Raw genomic sequence first — 21,514 nt, 5'->3', positions numbered from 1 at the left:
GAAGGAGAAAGATGTGGTCCCCTCATCCGATGCAAAAAGATGAAAACGCTGGTTTGCATGCATCAATAAGAATGACGTGTGGAGAGACCAAGTCAGATTGTTAGTTATCTGCACCCCCAGATACTTGATAGTGTTGACCACCTCCACAGCTCCAGCCTTGATACAGAGTGGAGTATGGCTATGCCAGCTCTAAAAGAAGATACAGTATATGGCAAATTAAACACAAAATGTTTACATACAGCTAAAGCAATTACCTTCCATGTTCATTAGTTGAGCATGCTTAAGTGTCATTGAAATTCAGTCCAAATGGAAATGCTTTATATTTATTCATACTCTGATATTGTTACTATTAATTTCAGTGAAGATTGCATAGAGTTTCCTAGTGGAAGACGTGCTGTTTCTAACAATCTGCAGAACCTGAATGTCTTTCTTTCCCTCTTTTAAAACATGCTGTTTCTGTTCACAGCAGACAACTTCCTCATTCCTACACAAAGTGCATCAATTCTAAATATGTTTCTTGAGGTCTATTGCTCTTATAGTTTAGTGTACATCATTACATGTAAATAATTCAAAATAATTAACTAATAAACTGTAGAGTAAATGTGCTTATGGCTAATTTTTGCTTGCTATCGCCTCTTAACAAGTTAGTCACACATTTCAGAAATCATTAGAATGAATGAATATATAAACATGCAATCAATTCCTACAGTAATACTAAGTGTGCAACTTCCTGGAGGTTTTGTTATTAAGAAAGCAGATTTAGTATCTGCGAAAAGATGCCAAGTTATTGAAGTTAATTTTGAAAATTTATTTAACCTGTACACCTTCACTGCATTCATGTAAATTCCACAAGAGAAACATAGTATATACACAGTGTCATATAAATATATATGATATACAGTGCATTCAGAGAGTTTTGAGACCCCCTTCATTTTTGTCAATTTTGTTATGCTGCAGCCTGATTCTACAGTTGTTGAAAAAAAATTCTCATTAATCTACACTCAGTACCCCATAATGGCAAAGTGAAAACAGAATTTTAGAAATACCTGTCAATTTATTAAAAAGAAAAAACTGAAATATCATATTGATGATCTGGGAGGGGGCTCGCCAACTATTGTCCCCCTGTCATGGTCCGATCATCATCTCCTGCGGTTGGTCTTCCGTCTTGCCACCCCTCACTGCTGGGCTGCGGAACTGACCAGGTGGTTCCGCCCCAAGCGCCTAATGGATCTGGAACGGTTCCAGATGGCGCTTGGGTCTATACCAATTTCCCTCACTCACAGCCCGGCCAACGCCTTGGTGGAGGCCTGGGAAAGGGCTGCCACTGAGGTGCTCGACCAGGTTGTACCCTTGCGACCCCTGATCTGGCGCAGATCCCGATGGGCTCCATGGTTTTCTGTGGAGCTTCGGGAGATGAAGCATCAGAGACGGGGTCTGGAGAGCGGTTGGAGATCCAGCCGATCTGAATCTGACCAATTGCAGTTGAGAGCCGCTACAAGGTCTTATCTCGCGGCGATGAGGACAGCGAAGTCTAATTACTTCACTGCCCTCATCGCGTCTGCAGATAATCACCCGGCCACCCTGTTTAGGGTGACCCGCTCCCTCCTTAATCAGGAGGTGAGGGAGGAGCCCTTGCAGGGGTGGGCCGAGGAGTTTAGTCATCATCTTGCAGACAAAATCGCTCAGATTTGGGCCGGTCTGGACTCTGACTGGGCAGAGACTGACGGGGAGGAATCAAGCGGTCTTGAGAATGTCATTTGAGCCTTGGTGGAGCAGTGCGCTAATGCCTCCTTAAGTAACACCAGCTGCCTGCAATTAGTGCAGGTTCGCATCCCACCAGGCTCAAGGTTGACTTAGCCTTCCATCCTTCCGAGGTAAGTAAAATGAGGACCCAGATTGTTGGGGGCAATTAAGCTGACTTTGTAATAATGCCACTTGGGAGGGGTGTGAAAGCCCTAATAAGCAGGCATATACATACAATGAAGGCTACTGCTAAGCTTGTAAGCCGCCCTGAGTCTTCGGAGAAGGGCGGGATATAAATGGAATAAAAAAAATAAAAAAAATTGGAGTGAATTCGATCCTGTGACCCCAGATGAGGTGGACAGGATCATGAGGAGACTGAGTTCCACCATGTGTTTATTGGACCCATGACCCTCCTGGCTGGTGTATTCAGCTCAGGAGGAGACACGAGGCTGGTTCCAGGCAGTAATAACTGCTTCTTTGAGAGAGGGTACCTTCCCTACCGCCTTGAAGGAGGTGGTGGTGAGGCCCCTCCTCAAGAAGCCTGCTCTGGACCCGGCTATTTTGAACAACTATCATCCGGTCTCCAACCTTCGCTTTTTAGCGAAGGTTGTTGAGAGTGTGGTGGCGCATCAGCTTCCTTTGTTCCTGGAGGAAACTGATTATCTAGACCCGTACCAATCGGGCTTTAGGCCCAGGTACAGCACGGAGACAGCATTGGTCGTGCTGGTGAATGATCTCTGGCGGGCTCGGGACAGGGGTTGTTCCTCTGTCCTAGTTCTGTTAGATCTCTCAGCGGCTTTTGATACCATCGACCATGGTATCCTACTGCGGCGTCTCAGGGGGTTGGGAGTGGGGGGCACTGTTTTACAGTGGTTCTCCTCCTACCTCCTGGGCCGCTCACAGTCGGTGTTGACAGGAGGGCAGAGATCTGCCCTGAGGCCTCTCGTTTGTGGAGTTTCTCAGGGGTCGGTCCTCTCTCCCCTCTTGTTCAACATCTACATGAAGCCGCTGGGTAAGCTCATTCGTGGTTTTGGGGTGGGGTATCATCAGTATGCTGATGATACCCAGCTTTTTCTTTCCACCCCAAACCAACCCAGTGATGCCCTCGACATGATGTCCCGTTGACTAGAGGCGGTCCGGGTTTGGATGGGGAGAAATAGGCTTCGACTCAATCCCGCCAAGACTGAGTGGCTGTACATACCAGCATCTCGGGAGAACCAGCTTTGTCCATCGCTAACTATGGGGGGGGTGAGGTGTTACCCCCTGTTGATAGGGCTCGCAACTTGGGCATCCTCCTGGATTCACGGCTCAGTTTGGAAGATCATATAGGAGCTGTGACCAGGGGGGCTTTTGCCCAGGTTCACCTGGTGCACCAGTTGCGGCCCTATCTGGACCGAGATGCCCTACACACAGTCACTCATGCGCTCGTGACCTCCCGGTTAGACTACTGCAACGCTCTCTACATGGGGCTGCCCTTGAGGACCACTCGGAGGCTTCAGCTGGTGCAGAATGCAGCCACACGAGTTGTGATGGGAGTCTCCCGATACTCCTGTGTAACGCCTCTTCTCCGCGAGCTGCATTGGCTTCCAGTTGCCCTCTGGGTGAGATTCAAGGTGCTGGTGATGACTTATAAAGCCCTAAATGGCATGGGCCCGGATTATCTTAGGGAGCACCTGCTGCCAGCATCAACTTCCCATCGTCCTGTGCGCTCCCATAGGGAGGGCCTCCTTAGGGTGCCGCCGGTCAGGGAGTGCCGACGGGTGATCCCCAGAGGGAGGGCGTTCTCTGTGGGCACACCTGCCGTATAGAATGACCTACCTGTGGAACTCTGGACCGCCCCCAACCTTCGTTCGTTTCGTCGGGGCCTGAAAACTTGGCTCTTTGATCTATCTGGCCTGGACTGAGGGGTTTTAAGTTTTAAACTTTGTTTTAATTTGTTGGGCTAGTAATTAATTTAATTTGTTTTAATTCTATTTCTATTTTAACTTTTATATTGTTTTTAAACTTTGCCCTGTAAACCGCCCTGAGTCCTTCGGGAATAGGGCGGTATATAAAACTAATTAAATAAAATAAAATAAATATTGGCAAAAGTATTCAGAACCTTTGCAACAACATTTGAAATTTAGCTCGGGTACCTCCCATTTCTCTTGATCATTGCTGACATGTTTCTACACCTAGATTGGAGTCAACCTGTGGTAAATTAAATTGATTGGAAAAGTGGCACACACCTCTCTATAAAAGGCCTCACAGCTGACAATGCATACTGTAGCAGAGCAAAATCCATGAGGTCAAAGGATCTGCCTGCAGAACTCAGAGACAGAATTATTGCAAAGCACAGATCTATTAAAGACTACAGTAAAATTTCTGCTGCACTGAAGGTTCCTAAGAGCACAGTGGCCTCCATAATTCTCAAAATGGAAGAAGTTTAGCACAACCAGGACTCTTCCAAGAGCTGGTTGCCCAGTCAAACTGAGCAATAAGGGGAAAAGGGCCTTAGTAAGAGAGTTGACCAAGAACCCAATGGTCAAAGTACAGGGATATACTCAATGAAAACCTGTTCCACAGCGCTCAGGACACTAAACTGGGCTGAACGTTCACTGTCGAACATGACAACACCATTCAACCTGACTAAACTTGAGAGGATTTGCAAGGAAGAATGGCATAAAATTCCCCAATCCAGGTGTGCAAAGCTTTTGTCGCATCATACCCAAAAAGACTCAAGGCTGTAATTTCTGTCACAGGTGCTTCAACAAAGTAATGAGTAAAGGGTCTGAATACTAAATGCCAATATGACATTTCAATTTTTTCTTTTTAATAAATTTCTGGACATTTCTAAAATTCTGTTTTTACTTTGTCATTATAGGGTACTGAGTGTAGATTAATGAGAAAATAATGAATTTCAACAACTGTAGAATCAGGCTGCAACATAACAAAATTCACAAAAGTGAAGGGGGTCTGAATACTTTCTGAATGCACTGTATATCTGGATTATCAGTAATAGTCCAACAGAAAAATGTTGACCAATTACTTCTCCTGTGATCAAACAGTAAAAGTATACCGTATCTTTGATTGTATGTTCATTTTAGCATATTATTCTTAAAGTTAATCTTTTGGTCTCATAATGGACACCATTTTGGCAAAGAATGCTAATTGCTTACTGTTAATTTATTTTGGAATAACGGAAGGCCATCGAGTCCTAGCTGTTCCAAGAAACCTGGAACTGAAGTGGAGATGCCCACATTTTATATTAAAAAGACTTTCTCAGCAAATTAGGATTTTTGATTATTAGTACTGTTTCTAATTATTAATATTGTTTCATTTTAACCCTGGTTAAAGAGTGAATACTCTGCTTATATTCAGATATAATTGAAGAGGAAGGGAGGGGAGGGAGGGAGGGAGGGAGGGAGGGAGGAAGGAAGGAAGGAAGGAAGGAAGGAAGGAAGGAAGGAAGGAAGGAAGGAAGGAAGGAGGAAGGAAGGAAGGAAGGAAGGCTTTAAGAACCAAATCTCTCGTCCCTTTCTCAGTTTCTAGTGTTGGAACCACAGGTTAAAGGTCACTAATACTGGAATTACTGACCTCAATTTTCCTATTATCATGCTCCCTTGTTTTTTTTTGGGGGGGGAGAACAAAGAATATTAAGAGAACAAAGAGTCTCCACATATTTGCAATCCCAACTTAATTCAATCCCAAACTAGTTTGTTTATACAGGATGTTCCATATTAGACATATTAGACATTCACAGAAAGAATAGGAAGAGGAATGTCATTTGTAATAGGTATTAATCATGCTTAGTGCATTTTTATATATGTATGTACTGTATTTAAGTAGTCTACAACTGAATATTTTACTGTTTCTGGCCATATGGCTGTAATAAACTGATTTCAAATAGGTGTTAATATCAGAAATGTCCCCTTTAAGTTTCATGCCTTCCCACTTCACTTAAGTCAATCCCTCTTTTAACAAAAACATCAAATCATAATTAAAGCACAGAAGATTATAGTTTTTAATTTGCATTTAAAATACATACAAATTAATGAAAATGTAATTTAACATAAAAGTAAGATGAATTTGCCTTCTCTTCCATCTTCCTAGCCCATTAGATTATTCTCTTGACAAGCACTAATTTTGTTTACAGTTTTAAAAGCCATTTTCCCCCAAAAAATTTCACAATATTTCATTCCCACCAGATTTTTTTCACAGCCTCTGTTCAGGCCCACATACTCCAGTATGAGAACTCTTGGTGTACAGAGATCATAGCCCTATGGTGACCCTTCCCAGGAATTTAAAAAAGCTATTTAGACAAGTTCATTATGAACTTTTGAAAAGTGGGGTTTAATTTTGTAGTAAGAACTGACCTATTAATAACAATACTGCTTGTCTATGTACAATGTTTGCATATGTCTATGCGAGTTTATTCAAAAATAAATCCTATTACGTTCAATGGATTTCTGAGTTTTTATGAATGTAGTCTTGGCATTATTCAGTTTATAAATGTCGATATTCTATTTTAAATTAATTATATTTTCCTTTTCTTCTGGTAAAGATTCTATTTCTCTTCTGAAAATTTTTTATATAACAATTCCATTAATTAAAATTAAAAAGATAAAAACTTAATGAAAACAAAACTATAAAAAAATAAAATAGCAAGTGCAGAAAGGAAAATATAAGGAAGTAAAAATAAGAATATAGTCAAGAAAAAGAAACGTGTAAAGAAATGACTTCCCTCTTCATCACAAAAAGTATGAACAGTTTTAGCAAAATATCAGCTTCTCTTAACAGAAAACAAATGAGATTTTCTTCCCATATCTCTTATCTATAAAGAAATCTCTAAAGGTCTCAGCTTCAGTCCTGATCAGCAAAAAACCATTAAGGGCTACAGAGATAACAGTCTTTCTATTTTAAATTTGATCCAATAAATCAACTTTATATTCCTTCTATTAACAATCTTGATCTTTAGTCCCTTTATTTTTTCTTTGTCCCTTGTTAGAAAATTCTTCAAAGCTTTAACAAGTCTCTTTTGTAAATTCAATATAGGAAAGTTATTTAGGTCACTCTGTTTTTTATATATCCCTTTTAATAATGAAAAAAAGACGTAAACCAATTTATTTTGTATGTCCAGTGCAGAATCTTTTTCCATATTATTCTTGGAGCCTGTCCGTTGTAAATAGACTTTCAGACCAGTCTTAAGTCTTCTTTAGTTAAACCTGTTCCTCTTCCATAGCAACTTTTTTTTGCGCATGTGCATGCATGGACGCACGCACGCGGCTCCCACTTTTTTTATGTGTGATGGAACCGGTTCCCAGTGGCTCTTTTCCTTTTTCAGGTTGCCGACCCCTGTTCTAGAGCCTCAACATCTTTTTTACATTGTGGTGGCCAAAACTGGATGCAGTATTCCAAGTGTGGCCTTACCAAGGCATTTTAAAGTGGTATTAACACTTCACGTGACCTTGATTCCATCCTTCTGTTAATGCAGCCTAGCACTGTGTTGGCTTTTTTGGCAGCTGCAGCACACTGCTGGCTCGTATTTAAGTGACTGACCACTAGGACTCTGAGATCCTTCTCACAGTTACTACTATTGAGCAAGGTACCACCTATACTATACCTGTGCATTTGGTTTTTCTTTCCTAAATGTAGAACCTTACTTTTTTCACCACTGAATTTCATTTTATTAGATAGTACCCAGTGTTCAAATCTGTCCAGATCCTTCTGTACCTTAAGCCTATCTTTGGAGTGTTGGCTATTCCTGCCAGCTTGATGTCATCTGGAAATTTGATGAGTTTCCCATCTATCTCCTCATCCAAATCATTGATGAAGATGTTGAAGAGCACTGGGCCCAGAACAGAGCCCTGGGGCACCCTCCATGTAGATGCAGTTCCACTGAGGACCACACACTGAGTACGGCCGGTGAGCCAGCTATGAATCTATCTGGTGGTGATGCGTCTAACCCACATTTTTTTTCTATCTTATCAAGTAGTAGGTTGTGATCTACTTTATAAATGCCTTACTGAAGTCCAAGTAAATTATATCCACAGCATTCCTCTGGTCCACTAATTTTGTCACCTGGTCAAAGAATGCAACAAAATTTGTCTGGCATGATCTGTTTTTTACAACTTTTTTCACTAAGGATTGAAGGCAACTCACCCTGAGATGTAAAATCACCCTTTCTTCCCCAGAAATCCTCCTTTTAAGAATTTTGAGCATTCCATATAAACTTTTAAGCAGAGCATCTTCCTGACTAATGAAGACCACATAATACAATATGTTGCTGAAGATTGTGTAACAGTTGTAAATATACTTTGGGTTAACCAAGTTCCTTATTAGAATAGCAACAGAAAAGACACATCATGTTCTTTGTTCTTCCTTTTTTGTGTGTTTTGCCACCACTCCTAGCAAGAGAAAGAAGTAGGTTGGTTGCTAGGGAGAACTGGGAAAATGACCCATCGTATATCATTCAGGGTGTCTAGTATCTAAATTTAGGATTCAGCAGTGCCTGAAAATCAAATCAGGCTCAAATACTGTTAAGTAACACAAACAGTTCTGGAAGAAACTATTGCTGGGGAAATCATTCAATGTTCATTCAAGTGCATGTTAATGGCAATGCATATGAAGCTCTGTGGGTTTTGTGAATTGCTAAACTAGTGTTTGAAAATCTTCCAGGTGCCCAGCATGTTGTTTAATAGCTTGTTGTTGAAGAACTAAACTGGAAAGTGGATTTCCCATTTATTGCACTATTCAACCATGGTTCAATCTTGAAAGTCAAATCTTCCTGTCTCTCCAGACACTCAGTTACCAGAAAGCAGAGCCTTCGCATGCAAGTTCCCAAATCATTTGTGACCCAGCTCAGAAAGCTCCTAAAGGGAGCAGAATTGAAAATAATATTTTAAAAAACACTAGTAACATTAAAAGCTATGAGGCTGATTGCCTTTGCCCTTGAAAGTGTTTAAAACAAGTATAAACATGTCAATTTACATGGAGACAGTCACCATAGCAGCATGGCAACAGTAAAAGCTTGTTCTAAACATACCCAGAAGGAAACTAAAAATAGTTTGATAGTGTCAGAGTATCTCTGAGTGTGTGTATATGTACAATTATGTATGTATATGTGTGCGTATATGTCTATACGCACACACAAAAGCACATATGCTAGGTAAAAGAGACATAAAGCAGGATGAATGGGCTGTGATTTTTTTAAAATGGCAGTACATTTGATTTAGCAGTTAAGGGGCTCTGTGATTTTTATCAGCATAAGCAGCAGTGTAGATTATTCAGTTCATAATCAACAAGCACCAATAAATTTGCTTAGGCCACCAGAGACACTTGTGCCTTTTTCCCCCCCAGTTTAAGTAACCAGGGCTTTTTTTTCTCATAGAACGCTCAGAACGGAGTTCTGGCACCTTTTTGGATGGAACCTTGTAGGGTAGGCAAGGCAGGTTGTATGACATGTGTGAGTTCCGGCACCTTTTTTTTTAACAAAAAAAGCACTGTAAGTAACAGTCCGAAATAATGTCACTCTGGTATGAAGCATCCCATACTTCCTTAGTCTCTTTGAAGAAGAACCTCTCGAATCCTACTTCATGAACATGCATTGGTTAAGAAGAAACTTAATCAATTTACTCTTCTTCTGACTTTTATAATATCCTGATTTTTTAAAAAAAATGTTTCAAGTTGCCCAGTTTATTTAAGACAGCATATCCTTTACCTGGATCAACTCCTGGCTAAATTTTTGACATCTCAGTTTTTTCTTTGTGGCTTCAGAGCTTTATGGATTTTATAGCTTTTCTAAGCTACCCCAATGTATAGATTCTGGGTGACCTATAATAGAATAAGAAGTGTAAAAGTTCGTAACTGCCCATAAAATGGTCATAACTGCACAATCAATTCTGCTTAAAAGCGTGATGGAACAGTAATTTTGATGTCTTCACAAAACACCAAGGAGAAGGAAGCTGTACACAACTTTGGAGGCAAGAATTTCAAAGGCTTTGAGGGTGGAAGCACCACAGAAGAGGCCTGCCACCTGGCTGAGGTCCTCTGGGATTCTTAGTAGGTCATCTCACTGTGTCTTTAGTGGATTGGCAGATCTGACTTATTGAAGTGATTCTGATGTAACCTGATGCTACATCATACAGAGCTGTAGGTGACGACCAGCACTTTAAACTGTGCTCTGGTAACCAGTGCAGTGCAGTAACGTTAACAGTGATGTTGTCCTGCATTGTTGGACAAATAATAGGCCCACTGGACTATTACACATGGATTCAAGTACATCTTATGATCACTCAGCTGTGCACATGGAGCCTGTTGAAACACATGCATCTCACAAGTTTTCCACGTATCTGCCGCTAACAGCATACAAAACACACAGCTTTGTTATACAGCTGAGACTTGCCCAAACATGGTAAAATATTATTGCAAGAACTCCAGGGCCTTAACAAGATGAGAAGTAACAATATGTTTGAAATTTGGAGATTTGTCAGGGCAGAGTGCAAACAGGAGCTGTTTACAGTACTGAAAACTAACATTATCAGAATCCCCATTTTATTGTTTCTTGGAGAATTCCACCTAAAGACAATGAAAAATGTGTGAATATTTTTCTAGTCCATCAAACTGTCAAACCTACAAAACTACTTTTGGTTACAGCCCTTTTTCTTCTGTTTTTTCGGCTTGCCACAGCTATGCGGGGAGGGAAAATGCATTCTTCCAGTTCCTTCAAGACAATAACTTTCTTGCGGGAACCAAGGTCAAATTGCTCAAGTGTTTGGTGGGCTAGAATTACTGTTAGAGAGCCCGCCAAAGGTGTTAATTAGAGAATATGATTTATTAGATATTTAGTGGGTAGGGACTTTAACTTTTACTTTGTAACCTTATTTGGGGGTTGTGACTTCCAGTCTTGGTTTCACCCATGTTCATGCTGATATTATGTAGCCATTAAAATTGTTCTTAGAGGAAAACAAATGCCTCAGAGTTTGTATTTCTTCTGGTCTCATCTATCAGAACCATGACACAAACATTTTAATTCAGGACAACTAAACAAGAGTTATACAACTCGCACAGGTTGAGTATTATCTAAAAATGGTAACAGATGCCTAGATTGTTATTCTAATTATTTTCTGTTTTCTTTCCAGTATGTACTACTAATCATTTCCTATTTTGATTAGAGAGATTAGCTACGGCCTCATATAATGGAAGTGGAAAGATGATTTTGATAACGAAATCATTCAAAGTCAACTGACAAAATTAAGCATAGAAACCAAAACAAAAATCACAATTAATAAAAGCCAATGGCAATAAAACAAACCATACATTCTAGTTAGTAAAATTGAGAAACCAACACAGGCGTCTTAAACTTAAGAGAAAATAACACTTTTTAGGATGGTGTGTTTTAGAAATGCAGGGCAGGAACTTTGTTGCCCCCATTTGCAAAGTTTATCCTGCCTCTTTGCTCCCCTTTCCAGTCATTGCCAACTAGCTACTTCCCTCCAAAGTAATGAGTGAGAAAGCTTAATATATTTCACAAACATTGAAACTTCTCTTGGCCAAACAGTCAAAGTAAGGGAGAAGAGGGGGCCCATATACTTGTCTCACTCATGAACTGGAGATGAGACGAAAGCAATGTCATGAGTACATGACAAATAAAACAATTGTTTTGGAGTCTTATCTATCTTTTGACATTCCCATGTTTCCTTGTTCCTAGTTAGATAGAGAAACTTCTTATTTCAGTAATATAAGAAATTAGTAAGATCTGGCTTCAGATGATCTCAGGGTAAGAATCTGAAGAAGCAAAAGAAACCTATGAAATTTCTTTGTGATTGAAACAGGTGTTATTCTCTCTTAAAATAAAAAGCAATCATCTCTTCACTCCACATCTCGCTCCAGTTTCTATATACTCATCTCTAAAACCTCGTGTCTCCTTACTAAATAGCAAGTCCAGCAAGGGTTATCAGAATTACAGAATAACAACAACATATTACAAATTGCATCTATGACACTCAATTGGAATCCTTCCCTTCCTGTTAAACAAATTCCAGCCCCTCCCCACCCATGTCTCTTTCCAAATAATCAAAATACCCACTCAAAAAACAAATATTGCCAGAAATAATCATTGTCATCTAGTCCTGATCAAGAAGCCATTAAACAACTCCCATAACAGCAATCCATTATTTTAATCTTGGCCAAATAAATCAGTTTTACACTCTTTCTTCTTTTTGCAAAGAAGAGATAGTTTTTAAAGTTCTTTTCCACCAGTATAGATTTATCTTAATGTTGATTATACTTGCTGGAGATGAAGGGGGACATTTCTTTTTCTATTCTTTATTTTTATTTTTTTCTTCATTTGCATTTTCTTTTTTTAATGTATTCTGTAATTTAAGTATATTTTAATCTTTAATAAAATTATTGGAAAACAGAGATTGAATTGGGGGTTATCAAACAAATAAATCTCCACAGAGTATAGTATAGTATTGTATATAGTGTAATAGTATCTTTTATTTTTATTGTAAAGCAAGTGTAGGTACAATATATTTTTGAAAGATACATCTTTCAAAAAAATAATTTTAACTAGAGATAGGTGATTTTTTAAAAAAATCTTCTATTTAGGCATAGTTGCATGTTTTTCAAATGCACATATAAAGAACAGTTACATATGACAACAAAACCAGATTTTTCAGTACTGTAACATTACAGGAAATTTGATGAAACAGGATAATCCTTGAGCCATTTAACCCAATGATGCCCATAACAAAGCATAGACAAAATGTACTAATGCACCAAATCTAGCATAATTCATAACCTAGCACTCCTATTAGACAGTGAAACACGCAATTCCAGCATTGCTTAAAACTATTTTGTAAAACCAGCTTCACAGTGAGAAATAAATACTACAGTGTTTGGTTAGTCTCGTTTGGCTCCTCTTATCCATAGGAGCCAAACACTTAAGGAAACCTCCATTTACAGTTTGTTTAAAGTTGCATGTTAAGTAGAATCCTCTACTTGTTCCTTTCTTAACAAGCCAAAATCATAAGACAAGAGTTTATTTTTATTGTATGCCAACTGGATGTGTGCCATTCCAGTAAATTCTTAAATTTCTCTTTCCTGTCAGTAACAGGAGAATCAATTTCCTATGGAAAAAAGTTCACATTTGTTCTGAGCATATTTCCTCTGTGCTTCTTTTGTTTCTATCTATTCAACTGTTGCTGTGGTGATTTATTTATTTTTTGCTACTAATATTATTTCAACTCATTTTTTTTCTGAGTCACATGGAAAAGTCTCCAGTATTGCTGAGAAAAAAAAACAGAAGGGAAAACTACTTAGCACAAAGCGGAGTAATTGCTGAATTCTGTTAGAATGTAGCAATGATTGATGAAAGAATGCCAAATTAATTTAAAATATATTGGTTGAGTCTCTGAAGGTCACAGCCAAGTCCCTTGCTTAGCTTAAATCAGAATTCCTCCACTTGAGTGCCCTGCAGAGGTGTACACCAGTTCTCCAAATTCTCCAACCTGCATGGTCATTATTGAAAAGTCCAGAAGTAAAAATCTTCTTCTCAAATTTTAGAGGGCAGGTTTAAACCTCTTGCTTTAATATTTCCTTCTTATGCATCTCATATGTTTCTAAAAGCTCCTTAAGAGGGAAGTCAAGGATTCAAATACAAGAAATGGACAAATATAATAACATAGCAGAATAACAGAATAACACAGTTGGAAGGCACCTGGAAGGTCTTCTAGTCCAAATCCCTGCTCAACTAGGAGTCCCCATACCATTTCAGACAGGTGGCCGTCCAGTCTATTTTTAAAAGCCTCAGTGATGGAGCACCCCCAGCTTCTGGAGGCAAGCCATTCCAATGGTTCTCAAGATTAGGAAGTTTCTCCTTATTCTAGGTTGCTTCTCTCCTTTGATTAGTTTCCAGCCATTGCTTCTTGTCCTGCCTTATTGTACTTTGGAAAATAGGTTGACCCTTTTATTTTTGTGGCAGACCCTCAAATATTGTAACATTGCTATCACATCACCCCAGGCCTTTTTTGTCACTAGACTAGACAGATCCAATTCCTACAACTGTTCTTTGTATGTTTTAGCCTCCAGTCCCCCCCAATCATCTTTCTTGCTCTTCTCTGCACTCTTTGCAGAGTCTCAACATGTTTCTTATACTGTGGTAACCAAAACTAGATGCTGTATTCCAAGTGTGGTCTTACCAAGGCCGGGATATCTGAGGGAACACCTGCTGCCGTCATCAAGTTCCCTTTGTCCTGTGCGCTCCCACAGGGAGGGCCTTCTCAGGGTGCCGCCGGCAAAGGATTGCTGGAGGACGACACCCAGGGGGAGGGCCTTCTCTGTGGGCGCGCCTGCCCTTTGGAACCAGTTACCCGTAGAGCTCAGGACTGCCCCAGATTTTTGTTCATTATGCCGGGACCTGAAGACCTGGCTCTTTGAGCTTTCTGGCCAGGACTGAGAACTTTTAATTTTTAACCTATTGTAATTGGGTTTTTTAATTAGAGTTAAGGGTTTTAGATTTTAATTAAGGATAATTTAATTTATTTTAATTTGTTATTAACTTTTGTATTGTTAGATTGTTTTAATCGCCTTGTGAACCGCCCTGGGTCCTATGGGAGAAGGGCGGTATATAAGTCTAAATAATAAATAAATAAATAAATAAATAAATAAATACTTGGACTACAGGTTTGGAATAGCAGGTTTGGCTTGTCAAACAAGCAGAACTTGGAAAAAATGACTGAGAAGGCTAAGTGGATTACAGAATCTGTGCCCCCAGTTCAACATCTGGCTCACTTCCCATTCCTGCTGTTAAAGAGTTTTAGTGAAGGGGCTGTCCTCTTTGGAATCTGATGGGCTCTTCAACAGGGAGACGAAAAGTTTAATTTTGTGGCAAATTCTTCTTTCTGACTGCCATAGACTACCACAGCTCTCCTCCTATGGTTTAGAATAGAATAGAGCTGAAGAGACCATGGAGGTCTTCTAGTCCAGCCCCCTGCTCGAGCAGGAGAACCTATACGTATTACACAGTGGGTTGGTAAGAACCTCAATTATCTCCAAGCAATTTATTGGAGGTTTTGTAGTTATTTTGAAAACATATGCATTATAACATGTTGGAAGTTTTTTCCCTTTGGGAAAGAAAGCAAAGGTGAGTTCACTCAATCTCTTTTGCAAAGTCATTTGTGTTCTTGGCTGATTTCCTGTTACTCGGCATTATTAAGTTAGTTGAGATCCTAATACTGCTAGAAAGAAGGAATCTGTTTGGATAGTTCCAGATACTGGATACAGACAGATACTGACAAATACTGTAGCTCCCTTTGCTATCAATCAAAGTGCCCTATGTAATGATGACCTCTCTTTTGCTTCTTAACTGTTATTTTACAATAAAAAAAGAAAACAACAGAAACTATGTTAGAGGAAATAAAATCCTTAACTGGAGGCATTAACACACATATAGTTTTATAAACTTTGATCCCATCTCCCATTGTATCCTGGCGAGAGCAAAGAACATAAGACTCTTGCTAGCCTTATGGCAGGCATGTCCAAAGTCCGGCCCGCGGGCCATTTGCGGCCCACGGGGCGGTTTAATATGGCCCGCAACAGCCCTCCCTGCTGTATGTAAATACGGCCCTCCCACGGCCCTCCCTTCTGATGGGGCTGCTCCCGCCTCCCCCGCCGAGGGGCCGCCCCAGGAAGCGCAGGCCAGCCCAGCTGCCGCCCCCACCCCGCCAGCCAGGCTCCAGGGCTCCACGCGGCTTCCTCCGCCTCCTCCTCCTCCACCAGGCCTGCTCGGGGCCCGGGGCGGCTCCAGTGCACAGGGGAAGTGCGCGGAGAGCGGATCGCGCCCACATCCTGGCCAGAGCGCAGCCCAGAGGAGGAGCCGCTGGGCCGGGCATGCCCTGAGCGGCCGGGGGTCTCCGGTCGGGCCATGTGGCACTGTGGGCGAGGCGGGGGTGGCCGGCGGGGGTCTCGGCCAGCCTGCCCATCCCACTGAGCACCTTCCCTGCACGCCGCGGCTGCCCATGGCGGCGGCTCCGGCGGCGCTGGGGCTCCCGGGCGCGGGGGCTCCGGCGGTGCCGGGCTGGCCGCTCTGGTACCACAAGAACCTGAGCCGGGCGGCGGCTGAGGAGCTGCTGGAGTGGGCCGGGCGGGCCGGCAGCTTCCTGGTGCGCGACAGCGAGAGCGTGGCCGGCGCCTTCGCCCTCTGCATGCTGTGAGTCCGGGGACCCGCGGGCGCCGCCTTGGGGACGGGCCACGGGAGGGAGGGAGGGGAGGGGGCCAGGGCGCACCTGCAGAAGATTCCCCCCCGAGGCTGGGCATTCCGTGGTGGCGGCCCCGGAGCCTGGAGCGGGGTCTGTCCAAGCCTCCGATTTCTTTCTTTCTTTCTTTCTTTCTTTCTTTCTTTCTTTCTTTCTTTCTTTCTTTCTTTCTTTCTTTCTTTTTCTTTCTTTCTTTCTCTCTCTCTCTCTCTCTCTCTCTCTCTCTCTTTTCTCTTTCTTCTTCCTCTCTCCTGTCTCCATTCTCTCTCCTTCCTTCCTTCCTTCCTTCCTTCCTTCCTTCCTTCTCTCTTTCTCCTTCCCTCCCTCCCCCCATTCGTCCTTTCTCCTCCCTGTCTCCTTCCCTCCCTTTCTCCCACCCTCCCCCTCTCAGCCCTGCCTGGCGCTGGAGTCCCGGGGGTGACCTTCCGCCATGGAATCCGAGATGACTTTTTCAGCTGCAGAAATGTCAGCCTCCCGGGACGGGCTGGGTGACCCCCCGGCGGGGAGAGGTGACTCCCCTCCCCCTTCTAGTGGCTTTCCCAACTCCGGCCGCGCCGATCTGCCGTTCCTCCGGTGGGTTGAAGGGCCGGCTGCCTGGCCGAACCGCCGTGCTCCTTCCCCTCGCCCCGGGCTTGGTGCGGCATCTGTGCCGGTGCAGCGAGGCTGACGGTGCGCGCCTGGCCTGGCTGAGCGCGTGGCGGTTCGGCCAGGCAGGAAAAGGTGCAGGAAGCGGCCGCCGCTTGGTAACGGCGCCCGGGCTCACAACGTGGAGGCGGCGAGCAAGTGTGCGCTCAGGGCGAGGCGGCCGCGGTCCAGTGAGGGAAGAGCGCCGAGGGAGTGGCCGGCCGGGCTGCGCTGCTGCCGAGCAAAGCTCGGCCGGGGCGCCCGCTCTGCTCTGCCTGGCGCCAGCTCAGAGACTCCGCCCGCCAGGCCCTTCTCCCGCTCAGCCAGGCCAGGCGCGCACCGTCAGCCTTGCTACACTGCCTCCATGTTGTGAGCCCGGGCACCATTACCAGGCGGCGGTCGCTTCCCGCACCTTTTCTTGCCTGGCCGAACCGCCCCGCTCCTCCCCCCCGCCCCAGGCTTGGTGCAGCGTCTGTGCCGGTGCAGCGAGGCTGACGATGCGCGCCTGGCCTGGCTGAGCGGGAGAAGGGCCTGGCGGGCGGAATCTCTGAGCTGGCGCCAGGCAGAGCAGAGCGGGCACCCCGGCCGAGCTTTGCTCGGCAGCAGCACAGCCCGGCCAGCCACTCCCTCGGCGGTCTTTCCTCACCGGACCGCGGCCGCCTCGCCCTGAGCGCGTGCTTGCTCGCCGCCTCCACGTTGTGAGCCCGGGCGCCGTTACCAGGTGGCGGCTGCTTCCCGCACCTTTTCCTGTCTGGCCGAACCGCCACGCTCCTCCCCCCGCCGCGGGCTTGGCGCGGCGTCTGTGCCGGTGCAGCGAGGGCGCGCCTTCTTTGCCGCCAGAGCTGCCCCGGCTTCGAAGCCCTCTGGCTCCCCTGGGCGAAGGCGACATCCAGGGAAGGGTGTGTGTGTGTGTGTGTGTGTGTGTGTGTGTGTGTGTGTGTGTGTGTGCACGTGCGCGCATTCTGTGTTTCACAGCCATTTTATGGGCTGGGATGTGGGGAGCTGGACAGGGGTAGGTATGGCCCTGGCCTAGCAGAATTTGTGAAGTGGTGGAAGTGTGTGAGCTGTTACCAGAGAGTCTGACCTTGTCAAAGTAAGTTTGACAAGGTCAGACTCTCTGGTAACAGCTCACACAGTAAGTTTTTTTTAAATTTATTTAAAATACATTGTGAAAACTCAGCTGTCAGTTGATCTTATGTTATAAAATGAAAAGTATGCCATTTGCAATTAACTTGGCATAAAATAATTCATTTGCATTTAATTGTAATTGTTCAAAGAATGTTCGGAAAAATGTTCGGCCCTCCAGCATGTTCACTTCATCCAATCTGGCCCTCTTTGAAAAAAGTTTGGACACCCCTGCCTTATGGCAATAATGAAGCTTGATTTTATTTGAAAGTAAAAGTGCAAATGTCTACTCACTTTCCCCTTGTGAGATCAAGACGAAATTATTTAGCTTTCTGCTTGGTATGGCTTTTACAAAGGACTAATGAATGGCTCTCAACTACTGTACTCTCTGATGCTCAATTCACAAAGGCCTGAGGCAGTTCTCAAGTCTCTGCAAGAAGTCTTGAGACTTGCATGAATACCAAAACCATTCTGGAAGGGCAGATGATATCACACAGGCCTTCTTAACCGATCATTGTCCCACTTCTGAAATGCTGTATTCTTAGTGGAAACCTATTGATATGCACAGTCCCTGGAATTCTATATATGGAGATTAGAGGGTGAATGTTCTCCAGGCTAAAATATATAATTTCTGGGAAGGATTTAGGTTATTAATATTCAGTAATCTAGGCTTCCAGTTTGCGCACGCGACGCTTTTGGACGCGCACAAAAAACTCTCTCTCTGCCATCTGATCCTTCTTCATTGAAGGACCCTGAAAATGGTTGAAAGTCGCCCTGGAGGGGTGACCACTGCAAGGAGGCCCTCCTGTGATCGTGGAAGGGTGGCAGCCCTCCGCTTGAATCCAGAGCAGCTCCTTTTGGCCCAAAGAAGAAGAGACCAGCCATAAAGATGGCCGATCATTAAGCCGTTCCCTGCCGAAAGCCAAAAGCACTACCTAGCACAATGAAGCAATCTGGAGGACCTGGGTGAAACCTTACCTTTCTTATCCCCCTAACTGCCTGCCTGTGGGACTTTTCTGAAAATTTTCTCCCCCCCCCTTTTTTTTTTAAACAACGGCATTTGTATACTTGGGGAATAACATTTTAAGCCTTAAAGCATGGAAGGAAAAAAATCATCTGATTAAGCAAAGAAATTAAGCAATCTTATTTCTACTCATTAAAAAGCTCCTATTTTTGTGGGGATCTACTACCCTATTTTCTGTTTAAGATGTGAATTAAGGAAAAAAGAATGGACTAATTATACAAAAGCTTCATATTAATTTGGGGGGGGAAAAGAACTTTACAACTTATTCTATATGCTATTGATGACATCCTGTGGCTAAACTTGGAATTGCAAGTAAACCTTTGGCTTATTGTGAGAGCTGACTGAATAACAGAGCTGTCCTTGATACTATCTTCAAAGATATGTGTGGGAACACCTGGCACTGAAAACAACTTTTAGGAACATTGGAGGTGGAAAATTATTGACTTTTATTAAAATAGCCTCCATGGAAGACTTAGCTGTAAATACCAATGAAATGGATGACTATATCCCACCACTTAACTACAAATTGATATTGGACACAATCTTGGCTATAACTGAGCAAATTAAAGCCACTAAACCAAATTTGACCTTAAATGATGAACTGACAATTCAAAACCAAATAGAAGAAGTAGAAATGAACATCAAAATAGGAGAATTTAAACAGCAACAAACGCAGCCTACAGAGAACCTTGAAGTCCAAATTCCAACTTCAACTACAAAACTTACAACTCAAAAAACAACACCCAAAGAAAGCAACATTAAGAGTGAAGATATCAAAGGCCTTCAAATACAGTATGTTGAGGATTGAGCTAATCAAATGATAACAACATTAGCTACTACTTTTTACCTAACCCAGATGGAAATGGGAGAAGAAAAAGATCAGGCTGAATTAATGACAATTATATTACATCAAACATCAAAAACTGAGCTATTGAAGCAATATTTCAATGATTATAAAGGGGACACCAGCCTGGCAAAACTGTCATTTGGATGGTCTCCTCGGATTCAAATAAGAGGTGGAGGAAGAAAGGGAGACGCATTTAAAAATTCAAAGGCACTAAGATGGAAGCCTGATTGGCACAAAAGGAAGGCGAGAGTTAGATTTAAAAATTTAGACTTATCTCTTTTTTGGGATTTGCAAGGACAGAGCTTAAAAAATCTCTTTTGATGGAATAAGGGGAATCATATATATATCCCACCGTAGTGGTCCCTATTTTTCTACTACAGTGCTTTCGAACTGCTAGGTTGGCAGAAATATATATATATATATATATATATATATATATATATATATATATATATATATATATATATATATATATATATAGTCATGCCGGCCACATGACCATGGAGACGTCCTCGGACAAGCGCTGGCTCTTCGGCTTTGAAACGGAGATGAGCACCAGCCACTAGAGTCGGAAACGAGTAGCACGCATGTGCGGGGGAACCTTTACCTATATATATATATATATATATATATATATATATATATATATATATATATATATATATATATACTGATTTTGCATTTCGGTTTTAGATCTTTAAAGGAAAACAAAATTAAGCTTTTAGAATAAAATTTTGAACTATACTATAGAATTTTGTATCTTATAACAAAAGATAGTATTTTAATAATTGTTGAACGGTTAAGACAAAAATATTTTTTTAATAATTGGTGATTTGTTAAGATGAAAATTAGACTTTACTGGTAAATCATAAGAATGTTTTGTAATGAACAATGTAAATTTTTGTAGACAAGAGAATTACTCTTTATTGAAATAGGGAATTGTGGGTTATCCAAAGATTAAGCTTTTTTCTGTATATTATAGGCTACTTTAGAGTATTTTATTGCAATTAGGTAAAACTTAAAAACAGGATTTTGATATGTATTAGTGAAATTATATTGAAAATTTTGTTAATTGACTAGGTCACAACTAGAAATGTATTAACTTGATTACTTTGACTATGTGAAAACTAAGGAAATCAGAGAGGGAATCTTTATTGATGCAACCTGAACTATTTACAAACAACTTGTTATTTGTTACTTTTGACTACGCAAGCACCATATTGCTTCACAAATACATGTATATGTAAATATTAAAAAACCAATAAAACTTGTAATAAAAAATACTCAGTAATCTAGCACAGTCACATGTTTTCTTTTTAAAGATCTTTCTCTCTGTTTCTTGCTGTTTTGATCTGTTTTTTTGTTCTGTTTTCTTGCAGCAGCAATGTTTCTTCTAGGAAAAGCCATCATCTGAATAAAGTTTGCTACCTTTGCTGCTGTTGCTGTGGAAAAGTAATCATAAAAGCAAAGGAAGGAAGAAATTTTAAAAAGGAAATTTGTCCCCCAAGTAAAAATGTCTTCTGTCCTACAAAGCATACTCAGACACGGAGACTATCCAAAAAAAATTTCTCCCTTTATACTGTTTGCATCCCTTTTTAACTCAGAGAACTGCAGTGTAAAAATTTACCTTGAGGATATTTAATACAACCTTTGCCAGAGATACATTCTTCTTCATTTCTGTATTAAACAGTATTTATACCACTTGGTTTTAAATTTCCTGCATGCCATTTTGGTGACACTGGCAGGATGTAGAATGCAGCCAAATTAATACACCAAAATATACTGTGTACTGATTCAGGTATACCATCTGGGAGCCTGAATGACTTAACCAATCACGCTGAATACTTCCTACACAACTAATGGTTCAGAAACATTTAATGATTTATAGCTAAACTTAGAGAGTATCTAACGTGA

This window comes from Vipera ursinii (assembly GCF_947247035.1).
Source record: "Vipera ursinii genome assembly, chromosome: 1".
NCBI classification, from domain to species: domain Eukaryota; kingdom Metazoa; phylum Chordata; class Lepidosauria; order Squamata; family Viperidae; genus Vipera; species Vipera ursinii.
The sequence above is the reverse complement of the archived record's forward strand: the minus strand, read 5'-3'. Positions refer to the sequence as shown.